Source organism: Takifugu rubripes, chromosome 13, assembly GCF_901000725.2.
Source record: "Takifugu rubripes chromosome 13, fTakRub1.2, whole genome shotgun sequence".
Taxonomy (NCBI): Eukaryota; Metazoa; Chordata; class Actinopteri; order Tetraodontiformes; family Tetraodontidae; genus Takifugu; species Takifugu rubripes.
In genome coordinates, this window is record NC_042297.1 from 12,528,361 (window position 1) to 12,540,984 (window position 12,624).

The window sequence follows — 12,624 nt, forward strand, 5'->3', positions numbered from 1 at the left end:
AACTCCTCCCAGATAGTGCTCACTTTCGGAGAGCCACTCCATCAGCAGCAGGGTAATAGTTTCCCTCCCCTGCTGTTGCCGTCTCCTGTCCGTCAGTGTGGCTGCACCTGAAGTGCAGAGTAAAATAACACAAACTCGTTTTGGAACTTTAGAGCAGAGCAAACCCCGTTCAAACTGTAACCAGCTACTGTTTTTGCTTCCGTATTTCCAAAAATATATACATGGACGGTTTTCAGAGATGCATTAACTATATCTCCATGAAAGGTGAATTATACAGACGGCGGAAGACTGAAAGGCGTATTGAAGCTTTGCCAGTTCAACATTTCAACATACCAGCGTTCGTATTTCATCATTTCACCAATGTACCCTAAAGAAAGAGTGGCTCAGACACCTAAAAATACATTCCACTGATCCAAATACAGACTAAGACATTTGAGGTGTGTCTTTGTGTGATTTCACAGCACTTCTGCAGACCGCGCTTTCACCACTGACAAAGGAGCTCTCATATCAAGTCCTCATCACGTATAAAACCAGTGTGTGGACGTGTCTGTGCCAGCATGCTGGAATTAAAGTCATTTCAAAGTGATGTGAAGTCAGACTTGTTTTTCCAGTGCCGCCTTTAAACGAACGTGCAGCCTTTTCTGCAGCTTTAATGTTAAATCAAGCAAGGTGCCCTTAATTCAAATGCAAATTAAATGATGCTAAGCTAAACTTAATTATGGACTTTGAGGAGTCGCTCCAACTTGAAAATGACTGGCAGCACACCAGATGTTGGCTGTGGGGACATTTACTCAGATTGAAAGTTTAAAAGAATGACTTTGCATTTGTCCTCAGGTCAGGAACGGCGCCCGCTGGACGGGACACTCCGAGCGCTGAGTCCTTCATAAGGTGAGGTTAAAGTACTGGAAAGCTTTGTCATGGGTAATGGATAATAATATGGAATCCCAGCATGCCATTGAGATTGAAATTATGTAAATAATGTTTCTAATTTTATTGCATCCATTCACACAACAGCAACAACGATACACTGATTTGCAAAACAGTTTAATAGTCGAGCCTGTCCCATCCTCCTGAACATTCCTTTTCATTTCAGTGCATTGTCAGAGATTTGATTAATTTTTAACTTGATAACAATGTAACATCAATTTTTAACTTGACGTTAGATTGTTAATACAATTTTATCCTTGGATTTGTCAGATAAAATTGGTAAGGTCCCAGTTTTCATCATTTTCAGGTCCAGCAATACTGCTGAACTCACTCCCCTCTAATAATTACCAGACCTTGATTTGAATTGATGTCACATATTCTTTGTGGTCACAATTATTGGTGAATTACATCTGTAAAACTGAAAAGAATCGTTGTTAAACGGATGATGTGAAGGTGACAAAAGCAAGTGTGTGTCAGATTTATAGAACTCCTCGTACGTGTATTGTTTCTACAACCACAGACAGGTTTTGAGTGACCGATTAACTGAAAAACTGTCAGGTAGCAGCACTGAAAACTGCTTTGCAACTCTTTCTTCTGTAGTGTTTAAGGTATTCTTTTGTTTTAAATTTCCACTCGCAGAAAACAATTTGCTCAGCTGAAGGTCGCGCTGATCGTAGGGCAGCACCTGCTATGATCAGGGAGGAAGCTTTGCATGGAGGATGCTACCTTGTACGGAATAATGTGTGTCAGCTCCACTATATAAGAGTGCCAGCCCGAATCATCTCAGTTAAGGTGAGCGGAATGTCACAGCACACGGTTTGCATGGTGTTTGTCTCCCTTCTTTTCAAAGAATACAGAATAATCTCCCCCCAGTTCTCACTTCACAAATATTTCTCTTTTTTTTTCATGACAGGAGACAATTATGCAAGCTGAGGCCATTAATTTTGCATCACATCATTAATCTAGTAGAAAATCACTTCAAAATGAGGTTGTTTTAGGTTTTTTTAATCAGCTTTCTCCGTTCTTAAACCCTCAAGCAGCAACAAGTAAGAAAACAAAACTGTTGGTGGATGTTGTGGTGGATTATGAAAGAATTTAATGAAAGGTGAAGCCAAATGAAAAGCCTAGTTTTCTCATGGATGGAGTAATTCCTAATACATATGATGACGTACCTGAGCTCATATGTCAGAGCTGTCCTGTGGATGCAATATAGCACCACGGTTACGACACGATGATATGAATTTTCACCTTGATGTGAAAAACATCCACTATCCAGGTCCCTGAGGAGACAAGCATCAGTATAATTCTAACACAATATGAAGCAGCAAACCAGCAGAAATCAATGACCTTTGCTTCATGAAAGCAGCGAGTGAATGGAGGCAATCATCAGATTAGAGGACTTGATTAGGACAAAAGCAGACCTTTGAGCCCATCATCACTGACTAAGTAACTGTTCCTCATTTTCCATCAATCCATCAATATTCTATTCAAACAGCAGTGAGTTCTTCCTGGTAGAGAGCCACCAGGGAGCTGGAGATATACATAAGGCATCTACTGCACATCTGTCTGTCCAAGGGAAAGGGATGCCCCAGTTGTGGCTCCCCTTCAGGTTTCTTCTTTATCTCTAAAAGGGTTTTAGGTTTTTCTCTGACCTGGTTCGAGGGTCTAATGACAGGGAATGTCACAACAGTGCAGCTTCAAAAAGCCCTCTGATGCAAACAATGTGTTAGAACTCACTGACAAAACACAAGGCGGGACCTGAGAAGACAGACAAGGAAGGCAGCTTCAGTGAACAACAGTTTATTTACAAAATATTTACAACAGTGAAGGGATGTGCACGTGCCACTCGTGAAAATGACGTTGAACAAAATGCCAAGCCAAAACCTAGTGAGGTGTTGGACGTGGAGGGAGGACGTGGTGACCTAAATGCAGCAAGCTCAAGGAATAGAAGTCTGGAGCACTCGGTTTACCACTGGTACTGCCGAAACGATCTGACCCAGGACATCTGGTGCTGGCTGCCTAAAAGGTCTGCTAAGAAACCTGATCAGCTGCAGGTGTCGAGGCCGCCAGCAGGAGAGGTGGGTCACCCACACCCCTAGTGGAGAAGCAGAGCACCACAGACCAGACACAGGATCATAACACAATGTTTGTAATTTTGGGATATACAAGTTGTGTATTTTAGCCAAAGACCTGCTAGCATCTACCCAGCCTTAGCTCAATTGTGTGGATTTAGGGTGAGAACCCTCTGGTGTCTGTTGTTGCTGCTTACACCAGTTCCCCAGTAATAATGCTTTCTGGTTCCCTGTCGGAGGCCCATATGCTCCTTCATCCTTTGGTCCTGCCACCATGGGAGACATTTGTGATAGATAAGCTTCTCCTGATACTCCTATGACAGTGGAGCCAAACAATGGCTGTTGTATCAACCATAATTATATGAAATCTCTGGTGGGAGCTCACTTGTGGAGCACCACAGGAATCCCAAAACAGTGCCATGCACAAATTAACTGCCAACTCAAACTAACATTTTCTAAATGAAATCACAAAAATGACACCTTTCCTTGCTGTTCCTGCTGATGCACCGTGTGTGGCCTTCTGCCGTTCTAAATCGGTTTTGAGGGAACGGTGACAGCAGGCTGGCTTGCCAATGGTCAGTTCCCCTCAGTGAAGGTCCCACAAATGTAAATGAGCAACAGCTGGATAGAGAGAAATCCTGAGGAGAAGGAACACAATCGTTTAACAGTTGATCCCAGCTTAAAAAGAGAAGATTGGAACATAGCAGATACAGAACAGGTGGAAAAAAGCGACTGCTCATAGTGCCTTTGTCTTTGCTTTTATTTCTGTTAGTCCCTGTTTAACTTTATTCTCTGCTGGTGTGTTTCCATTTAGGCATCCTCACATCGTTCCTTTTGCTCCACTTCTACAGTTGACGTTTTCCTAATGCATTTTAACTGCACTGATCCAATTATCTCCACTTCCTTTGTATACGCCTGTATGCTCTTTCTGAGTCATTTTTCTTTGCTTCTTTTAGTGTGTTTCCAGTATTCACTGTAAGCTGATTTTGTCATTCTAATCAGCCTGCTTGTTGGATTTATATTGTTTTTCTGTCCATGCCATCACTCTTTGTGTGATTTTTGTTTGGATCGACTTTTAGGATTTGACAATTGCTTTGTTTGCTGTTAAGGGGGTGAACATCTCGGCCTTTGTACGCTGCCTTTGGGTTAGGCTTAGGGGTCTGTTTAGGTGGAAAATAGGCGGTCATCAATCAGTGTTGACCATGAAATGATTCAGTGATTCAAAAATATGACATTAAATGTCCAATTTTTCTCTGTTCTTTCTGAAAGAGTTTCAAAAGTATGGATACAGCAGTTTCCTGTCCTACCTTGTCTGCTATAATTCAGCAGTGCTGGTACCTGCTGGAACTGTTGGGAGGGGTAGGATCATTCTGCAGCTTCAGCCTGATGGAGTCACAACAGCTCTTGAACAAGACGGCTTCATTTACACCAGAACGTTTACACCATTTACACTTCTTCAAAAACCAAGACATATGGTCAACATCTGTGTGTCTAGGAGAGGCAATTTGTACCGTCCTTGTTTTCAATTTACCACCCCGTCCACTGAAAGCCCTCCTCGGATTTGTCATTTATTCAGTTTTCAGCGTTAACCTACAGAAATCAACATTAGCTGCTAATGCCACTGAGATGTGTTAATTAGTCTGTAATCTGTGGCCGAGTCTCGGGACACCGTTGCCATTACATGCTAAATGTGAGAATGGAATCAAATATTTGTCCGCATCAGCACAGAAAAGGCTGTGTGCGGAGGAAGAACAACATCTGTCTGGCCTATTATGGGCTCTTTGATTTGTTCTTGGTCCAGATGGGATGCCATGCACTGTGGTTTCACAAAGTCATCACTGCAATAACAAATGACTCAGGGTCTGATCCAATGGTGGAGACTTTCCCTGGGACATACACAGAGCCAAATAACTGGGCATCCTATAGCTCCATAGTAGCTGCCAGCCTGCACTTGTAATATCTAAAAAGGAGAAATCATGAAGCAGAACTATAATTAATACTTCAGGGCCAGGCGAGTAATTTAATTTTGCTCCACTTATTTATAAGTATAAAATGATTATTGGTCATTTGTTGATGTAGTATTATGCCATTGATAATAATTTTTGATAAGCTATATTGCTTGGTTAGCATCGGTTGTCTATTACTTTTTGCAATTGCATTATGGGATACATTGAGTGCACTATACAGGGTACAGTGATTATCACCTAACATTCAGATATTAATTACTCAGAAGAATTAAGCTAGAAGTGGATGACTCAGTGGGGCCGGTTGACAGCTCAGTGCACAACTAATGGGGTCGGCAATACCTGTAGGTGTTTGTGTGTGTGGTAGTGAAAATGTCTGAGACTAACAGAGACTTTAGGCAGCAGCAGGAGAAGCAGCTCAAATATAAGTGTTGAGGTGTGAGTAGGTCACCTTTCATGACAGGGTGAGGTGGCGAAAAACATCAGCAAATAAATACTGGATGGAACACAAGTGGTGTGAAGTGGATCCCTCTCAAGATTCCAAGATTGTGTCACCTGCAACAGAAACAAACTAGCAGTTGAGGTGTTTCATTGTCTTCCAGTATGAACGGCGTTGTCTCCAGAAGACATTAACCAATCACTGAAGAGGATCTATACAACACAGGTAACAGGTGACCACGCCCCTCCTATTAGGAACCGATCTGGCATGTTTAACAGCCCAGTAGGCACATGTGTTTATCATTAGCTCATCATCCAGATTTAATAAATACTCCAACTCTGTGTTTCTTCCGTGCATGTTAGAACATTCACATGGCAGGATGGTAGATGCTCACGCCGTGTTTTCTGTCTGTGCCGGCTGTTGTCGAGTTTGTTGTTGCTGTAATCGAGCAGCTGTCTTCAGCAACAGCCTCAGGTTGGAGGTGGCAAATGAGAAGCCAGGAGGAGCCCCGGAGAGTTTCTCAGCCTTCTGGGATTGCTGCAGTCTTTCCAAACAGGAGGAAACACTTGTTTGTTCAACTAATTACACAACTACGGTGTTGGATGAGAAAGAAAATAAATGGATCAAAGTCACATGCAAAATTTTTTTTTTTTTTTTAAACTACAGAACAGAGTTCTGTTGCTTTTTTGGCTGAATGCAGGCAACCTGAAAATCCTCCAAATCTACCATCATTTTTTAGATAATTCAGTGAAACATAATTGACAATTGCCCTTTACCTCGAAGAGCAATTGTCTGCAGTTGAACTCTCAGTCTACAAGGCAGCCCCCTGTTACTAGTATTTATGTGTATAATTTAAAAGCCTTCCAAGAATCATATTACTTTATTCATGAGATCTGCTGACAGATTATCAGGCTTGGATGGAGACGTGGATCTGATTTTCCTCTCTGCTCTGGTCAGTGCTGCACCTGGGAGCCATTGCTCTGTTCCAAACCTGCTTCATTGTCTTTTGCAGGTTTCAGTTGTTTCTTCTTGTTTATGACATCTGGTTTGAAAATAGTCATCACTGCTTTTTTCCCCCTTTTCCTTTCCTTTTTCTCCTTTGAAGAAAATATTCCGTGATTTGAGTACAGGAGGCTTAGGAAAAAGAGCTTCATATAGTATAACCGTTACTCAGAATATCCAGAATTTTTTTTTTTTAAAGAGAAAAAAACATAACCAATATTATAACTACCTAGTTAAAGAAATTAAACCATTGAGGCCATTTTGGTACTTACAAAATGACCTGATTGTAACAGTAGTCACATGACCGTCTTTAAGGGGTCATAATCACAGCTGTATCTGAGCAGTGTTCCCAGACTCTAAGTGTCTTACAGTGTTGTGTTTGATAATGCAAAGTTGGTGTTGCTGGTGGCCAGAAATATACAATAAATGAATATGGTTGTTTATTTCAATGGATGCATAAACTCTAGAATTATGTGTTTGGAGAAGGCCGTCAATTATTTGTACAATTAAACATTTCAGCTGTGTGCATCAGACATTTCTCATGAGACCATTTCAAATGTTTTTTTAAATGCTAAATGTGTTTTGCGATTGCCAAAATTGGCCCATCTGTTGCTCCAGAAGTTGCCTTGTGTTAATTGAACCCATTAAATCAAATTTTTTATTCATTAAACTCACACTAAACTTATTGAGCAATTAGAAAAACAGTCTGGTGCCAAATTTACATTTCCTCTTAAATCAATCTCCCCAGGATACCCTGTATGTTGGGAACTAACCTTTTTGCGGCTTGTGTAAATTAAATGTAACAGGTACATTTTGTACATCCAGAGGTCCTGAATGAGTTTGACCCGGCTGAGCCCAGAAACAGTATGGAGGAAATGGAAACGAGCCCTTTGAGCTAACGTCCACGTAACAGCCTGAAGGTTTCACCACTGACTCACTAAACCATTTTACCATATGTCTTTTTTTTGTTAATGTCATACAAAGAGATTCCGACTCAGAAATGCACCAGTCAGATCTGCCAAATCATTGAAATGTGGTCTTATAAGCTATTATTTTTAAAACTTTACCTTATTTAACATTTAGTTAATTAGGTCCAATTTGTTGGGGCTACTTGACTGGAATAAATGAGATTATTTCACTGCCCTCAGTGGTGAAACCCTCACTCCTGGAGCTGGTGTCAAGCTTTCGAATGAGATTTTGACTGACTGATTTGACTTGATTGGTGAGCAACTCCGTTATTTTGGAAGCTTGAAAGAATTATTCACTTCAAATCCTCCCACCCCCCCAAAACACATCAAACTCATCAAATTGAGCTTTTAATGCTGCCTGGGCCCCAGAGCAGTGAACACAAATGTCAGCAAGATTACCAGCCTCAGTGGCGCAGCAACACACTTGCTTGGAGAGCTTGCAGTGGGGAGAGGAATCAGGAAAAAGATTCACACAAGAAACATATCCACACTGGGAGGAGGAGGCGGAGGAAACGTGTTTCTCCGGTCACCACGCGCACAAGATAATAACGACAATATTAAAACTCATTAGACATGAAAATTGTCAAGTTTCTTCATGAAAATCTCACAATTAAAGAACCTGGATATTCTCACCTCTCGATGATAGTTCTTACACAGTTTATTTTTCTGTAAAAATTAACAGAAAAGTAAACTGTTCTGGGTGACAATTCTAACATTTTGTGAGATCCCCAACCCGGTAATTTACTTCCTAACACTGCCTATTAAAGTTTTGGATGAAACTGAATATTTCCCCACCGATTAAATACATTTATAGAGCTGTAAAATATCAAGTAACAGTATTTCTTTTCAAAGAACAGACTGGTTCTTTACCTTTGATCTTGTCATTCTGTTATTGACTCAAATATTTTGACTTTCTATTTCCTATATTTGCTGTTTTTTGTTGTTTCTCTGTGTTGTCTAGCTAACGGAGTTTGCTGTCTATGTTCCAGATGGTTGGAGATCCCAGGTGGGGTTTGGAGGAACATAGTTAAGATAAGTGTTTTCTAACCAGCCTCTATTATTAATCCAGCTACAGCTCACTGTGCCTCCCATTCAGCCAATAGTTGTTTTACATTTTTCTTAAGCGCAGCCTCAGGTGTGCCATATAAACAAGTCCCCACTGCAATTAAGCTGCCGTGAACTATTTTGGGATGGGATTTATTGTGGCATGATGGCGTCTTCTGTATCTTGAACCCATCATGATGTCCCTGTTGTCAAACCATCAAGTCCATATTCTCCCCCACACCTGGGTAGTGCTGCCTATCAAACACACATTTGTGGTTCTTGTTTTGAGAGAATCATGATTTCAAGTCTATTTTTGGGTTTATGTTTCTTGTACTTCCTATTGTTTGTGTCATCTCCTGTTAAATTTGAAGGTTCTTGACCCCTCCCCACCTGTCTTCCTGTGATTGCCTTAATGTGTTTCATCTGTGCTCTGTGCTGCTTTAAACCCCCCCCATCCACACACACACACACACACCCATATATTGTCCTTTGTCTTTTTCAGGTCATTGCGATTTGCACTTCCATGTTTAAACTTAGTTTCTCTGAGTCTTTAACCTTGTTTTTTCTGGACTGGAAGTGGATTTTGTGTGCTGATTAAGCTAGCTGGATGTGGATCCTGGCCAATCTCTAGGACGGTGAGTTTAATTCTTCTTAATGAGACTATTCGACTCATGAACACGTGACATTAATTTCCAGATCAGCGAACTCTAGTTGTTCAGAGTGTTTGAAGTGAGGTGATTAAGATTGATTAGATGAGGCAAGATGTGGATCCATAGTGAGAGAAATGTATTATCTGGAAGGATGGCAGTGTTACACTCTGACAGGAGTCAGCATGCTGACAGCATATTGATGTGGGTGGTTTTAATATTCAGGAAGAGCAGTGTGTGGATGTTTTTCCTCTTTGACTCTCGGTGACATCACAGACACTAAAGCACAGCATACAGAATATAACATCCTGCCATCATGCTGGAAAGGGTTCCTTTCATGCACAAGGGCATAAATACACAACACTGCTGGTAGGCTCACACTGTGTGTGCTATATATGTTCAGTTAATATCTGATTTATTTTTTTAGTGCCTCTAAAAGTCCTTCGCTTTGCTCTCCTCACACTTTTTCAGACCGTTGCCAAGAAGCCAAATTAGCTAATGTGTGATTGTAGAGGCCCGCTCTCTGATCATGTTGCATTCACTGACACAAAAGAGCCTCTTCTTTGTTGTGCTGCTGACCTATCTGAACTTGTAGAAACTTTGCGTGGAGATGCTGAATGTGGAGCTGGTTGCAAGAGAAATCCCTGCAGTGACTGTCAGTAGTCTCATGTTCAGCGTGCAACAGCTGACGCCTCTGTGACTTTGAAAGTCTTCAGTAAACCGGATATTGTGCAACATCGTAGACCTTTTTACTACTAAAGTCAACAGCTGCAGGCAAAGGGCAGCGAGTTGGGCGGAGGGCAGGGTAAACTGAACCCACACATTTGTATGTCCACACCAGCTTATTTCATCCATGCATGGAAAAGAGCTTCTGGGAGTCAAATCGCTGGCAAGGGGTGCGTTTTGGTCCTACTGTGCTTCAGCAGCAAGAGATCAGGATGCAAAGAGCTAATGGCTTGATTTAGCTGTTAAATTCAGCAGACAGAATTGTCAAAGAAACAAACTGATTTAGAGTAGTGCGACAATATACAGCTGATTTATTCCTTTTTCAACTTTTCCCATTCTCGTTTGTATACAAGCAAATCTCTTGAGTTTTTAAATTAAACTCATTCAATTCACTCATGCCAGGAAAATTCTCCTGTCTGTACTTGTACACCATCTTCCAGCTGATGCTCCAACTCTGCTGCCACACGCTGGTGTGAAACTGTAGCCTGTTGATATATTAGTTCTGACACTTGGGTCATATTTTCATTAATTAAACATGGCTTTGTAATAATTCCACCCTGATGGAGACCAATCTCTGCACAGACTTTAGGCACACAAGATGGACCTTTGCTACGCAACTTAATTAGAAAATGATAAATGTCTTTGCGGTGTGTCCGTGCATTTTCCAAAGGTCGAGGCCAACTCCGACTGGGCTCATTTCAATTCATCTGGCATTCGCAACGGAGCTGTTATCAATGGATGTTGCATCCACATTTAACCTGTTGTGCAGCCTCAGGTGTGTTTAGGTGTGTGACGTTTGTTTCTGATTGTTCCATAACATCTGAAATGATCAGTGGTCATACTATCGTTGTGAGAGACTGACCTCAGGTCAGCATTCATTCTAGAAAACAAGACATTTGAGGCTGATACAAGACCTTCATTTTTTCCCAGTGCCATACTGGTGGACCGTGCTTGTTTTGTGCGAATAACTTTTGCACACTTTGACATGAGTGTGTGTGTGTGTGCTAATTCTTGTCTTGTTTTAATCTCCAAGCGAATGATGGCTGATGCCCTGCTGACTCACATGTTTTTAATTTCCTGCTGCTGACGGGGGGGGGGGGGGGGGAAACCTCTCAAACTCACAGCTTATTACAAGTTGCAGTCGTGTCCGTTTGTAGTCTGAAGCTTTGCTGTGTTCTGTTGGCCACGGACCCTGAGGCTCAGGGAGCCACCGCACATCCAAAAGCACACCTCATTAATTACTTACATGCATCAGAGTGAGGTGTCACGCCTGAGATTAATAGTAACGTTTTTGTTTCAATATGTTATTTTAATAGCTCTCATTGCCATGGGGGTATTCAGGGTCACATGACTGGAGGCATGAATGTCTCAAACTCATGCCTTGACTCCAACATAAATATCGTTTCCAAATTTCAATTCATCATTCAGTAAAATGACACCTGAGCGCGCACCTTGTGTACGAAGCTCGTGGGTGACATTTACAAAGAAGTATGAAACGTGTAGGCAGCGCGAACTGCAGGACTGTTCTGCGTTGTGAGTCTAGCATCCATCACTGTAAGGAATTGTTGTGTGCATTGACATTTTATACGCCGTGAAGGAAGCAAAGGAGCTGCCGCTGCCGCCTGTGATTCATTCATCCTCGTTTCTCGTTGGGATCCAGCAGAGAAGTGGAGGAGTCGCTGTGCTTTGTTTGAATGTCAGTAGCTGGGATGGAAAGGGACTGCTGGGCCCACTGAGCTATGTACAGTATGCTCCCATGATTATGATAGATGGTCTGCTGCAAGTGCACATTTATGAACGTTATGAGCATCTTTTATTCTGAGTGCTTGCTCTGGAATTCTGGCTGTCATAAATACTGAAACATTAAAACATTTCAACCTGATCCGCACAAAGCTTGACGACGGCACGGAAAACCTCAGGTCAGAGGATCCCTTACTTCAGGCTTCACTGGTAACTTTTCTTGTAACTGGTGACCTCACAGAGCTCACAACTATTTTTATATTGATGATTAAATGGAAATTTTATCTTGATCCTTCCAAATTCTCCTGCCGTGTACTGCATTCACTCTATGAATGATAAATTCATTGTTTTCCAATTTTGAAAAAATTCACCCTCCTCTCTAATTTAAATTCTGTCAGTCAATTAATTCTACATTGAAACGCCAATAGGGGAAATCTTCACTGATCAGAAACAATAATGGAAGCAGAAGTAAACTCCTTTAAATTTCATGGCTACGCCCTCTGGTTCTATCAAAACAGCCTGCAGATTTATGAAAACCCAGCACGTGTCTTGTTGCCCTCGGTTGACTGCAGAGATTTAATGAATTGTTTAAAATGGTGCTCACGAGCTTGCTAATGTTCTATAAAGAAAATCACTCTGAACTCTCAAGAAACGTGTCTTAATGATGTTGTGCATTAATGTTGTTTTATTATGGTGATTTAAATATATCACCTTTTTTATGGTACACTGTAGGTGTTTAAATTGGTCTATTTATAGTTATAGTAACTCATTTATAGTGGAACTGAGAGGGATCATAACTGATGTCCAAAGCCAGCTTCTATTAAAGTATGTAGGAGCTGTAAATCCCATTTGGTTTCATGGTCATAGTTGCAAATTGTTTTAGTTCTAAAGAAAATACTATCTTAAAGATGTTTTTGGCATAAAAATGGACCCAAATTCATGTTTAAATATATTAAAGCCATGTAAGTTCAAAGTGTAAGCATGGACTGCGGAGCAGTTCATTCTTTTTGAAGATACCGACATGCGTACATGGTTGCTACCATCTCCAAAACATAAATCAAATGTGCTCGTATGATTTACATTTCAGGAAGGCAA

General features: G+C 41.2%; 1 protein-coding gene across 1 annotated transcript in view; it reads left to right on the forward strand.

Moving 5' to 3' along the window:
• The first annotated feature begins 8,884 nt into the window (after nucleotides 1-8,884).
• LOC101068019 (protein kinase C-binding protein NELL1) overlaps nucleotides 8,885-12,624 on the forward strand; it is a 160,053-nt gene continuing 156,313 nt past the window's right edge. The window contains exon 1 of the mRNA XM_011609877.2: nucleotides 8,885-9,051. The gene's annotated coding sequence lies outside the window, so the exon portion shown is untranslated. The remainder of the gene's footprint in view (nucleotides 9,052-12,624) is intronic.